Source organism: Mus caroli, chromosome 2 (assembly GCF_900094665.2).
Source record: "Mus caroli chromosome 2, CAROLI_EIJ_v1.1, whole genome shotgun sequence".
Lineage (NCBI taxonomy): Eukaryota > Metazoa > Chordata > Mammalia > Rodentia > Muridae > Mus > Mus caroli.
The window spans coordinates 157,388,698-157,391,026 of record NC_034571.1 but is presented as its reverse complement, the minus strand read 5'-3'; the positions used below and the strand labels follow the sequence as shown (position 1 = coordinate 157,391,026).

Sequence of the window (2,329 nt, the reverse complement as noted above, 5' to 3'; positions counted from 1 at the left end):
TCAGCATGGACAGCCTGGGCTACTTGAGGACACTCAGCATGGACAGCCTGGGCTACTTGAGGACACTCAGCATGGACAGCCTGGGCTACTTGAGGCTCTTTCTCAAAACACAAAACAAACAAAGCCAAATGAACGTATGCTACACATGGGGCAGGAAGAAAACAAAACAAGTCAGGGTACAGAGGGGACAAGACTGGGCCCTGTGGTGATACATCAGTCGGGGACACCTGTTTGCTGAGCTGATGTGTGAAATCTAGAATGGGGCTGTGAGCTCAGAAGCTGAAAGAGCACTTCAGAAGGAGCAGAGGCCCTGAGGGGTGACTGCCCTTGGGCGTCTCGGGGAGCAGCAAGACCAGGGAGAGTGGGGGGGGTACCCCTGTAGTCTGAGGCAGGTATCTCACAAGTTAGACACTAGCAAGACATCATCTCAAAGACAAACAAGCCAACGATTCTTAAAAAGAATAGGGGGCTAGTAGGTTATAAGCATAGCATGTAAACCCCAACAAGTAAAACAGTGAGACCCTGAGAGATCAGGGCATTGGGATGTAAAACTCAGATCTTAGCTGGAGGCGTTGGCCCAAGGCAGGAATGAGGCCAGAGGAGGCTTCCAGCTCTGAGCAGGCTCCTGCAGGGAAGTCCTTCTGCCAGCAGGGAGGGTCTCTAGACACTGACCCCAGGCCTAAAACAGAAGAAAAGGGCTCCAGTGGGTGCTGGTGTGTGTGGGCCCAGGCTCTGGTGTGTAAATCATATTTTAGGGTTCTCTGTCACTTTTAGATTCCAGGATTCCAAGCAGCTAGGTCCCTGGAGTTGCTCTGTTGCCCCTCCCCATGTCTATTTGTATCATTTGCACAAAGCAAATGTAAGCATTTGGCAAACAGCACTAAAAAGATCTAGTAACTCAGTATGGCTGCTGAGGCTGCCCACCAACCTCACCCTGTGCTCAGCCAGAGCCCAGACCTGAGAGACAGGCAGTGGTGGTGGCGGTGGTGGCAGTGGTGATGGTGATGGTAGCAGTGGTGGTGGTGGTGGCTGGGGAGGCACAGATCATTTCTTACGTGCAGTCATGAGACTGAAGGGATACTTAGGCATCACCAGCCCAGTGAAACGCTCTCTGCCTGAGCATGAGGACCCTAGTTCGATCCTCAGCTCCCAGGTAAAAATCCAGATGTGATGGTGTACATCTGTCATCCTGGCACTGGGAGGCAGAGACAGGAGGGTCCCTTGGGCTCACTGAGCCCTCACGAGGACCTGAGAGACTGGAATGGCTATGGCGAGCTGCTCTTTACACAAACACCTTTTACTGGTGTTTCTCGTGACAAAATGAATCATGCACACTATAAACTCTTAGAAAATGTAGAAAAAATTTAAAAATTAAACTCGTTGAGTCTCACTGACAGCAGGCTTCCTTCTAGTCCTTTCTATGTATGTGTGTGTGTATATATATATATGTGTGTGTGTGTGTGTGTATATATGTGTGTGAATATATACACATATGTATATATGTTTGTGTATGTTTCTATTTAATATTATTTTTGCTATAGTGTTTGTACACTTTTATAGTCTTGTTTTTATCATTAAAATGTTACAGAAAAATATACATTTCTAAAGGCTCTAAATGATCCTATCTTGGGCATTATATTTAATCAATTGTGGCATCTTAATTATTTCCTTTTAGTATCATTTTGATATTAGGAATTTATGCAACTTGCTCTATATCTGCTAATGCATTAATATATCCTTCATCATTTTACTATATTTGCTAATGCATTAATATTAATATATTCTTTACTATTTTACTCCTTCTCTTGCCTACTTACAACACATACATTTTTATTGTAGGAAATCAGACAGTAGAATCTCGCTCTCTGGTTATTGATATTTCTATTAGTTTGCCAGACAATGGCTACTCCTGTTTTATTTATTTATTTATAACTGTTTATTTATTTATAACTGGCTACTGTAGTACTGTGTCCATATTCTTTTATCTGCATCATTTTATAACATATTTTCTTTCCAATCTAATAACACATTTTTTTGTTTTGTTTTATCTTGTTTTTGGCTGTTCTTTCTTCTTCTTTCTTTTCTTCTTCTTTATTTAATGAGAGTACACTGCAGCTGTCTTCAGGCACACCAGAACAGGGCCTCAGATCCTATTACAGATGGTTGTGAGTCACCACATGGTTGCTGGGAATTGAACTCAGGGCCTCTGGAATAGCAGTGCTCTTAACCACTGAGCCATCTCACCAGCTCCTGGCTGTCCTTCCTTCCTTCCTTCCTTCCTTCCTTCCTTCCTTCCTTCCTTCCTTCCTTCCTTCCTTCCTTCCTTCCT

General features: G+C 43.8%; 1 protein-coding gene across 1 annotated transcript in view; it reads left to right on the top strand.

The window, feature by feature from the left end:
• Slc13a3 (solute carrier family 13 member 3) overlaps nucleotides 1-2,329 on the top strand; it is a 70,381-nt gene that overhangs the window by 40,129 nt on the left and 27,923 nt on the right. The gene's annotated exons all lie outside the window — the stretch shown is intronic.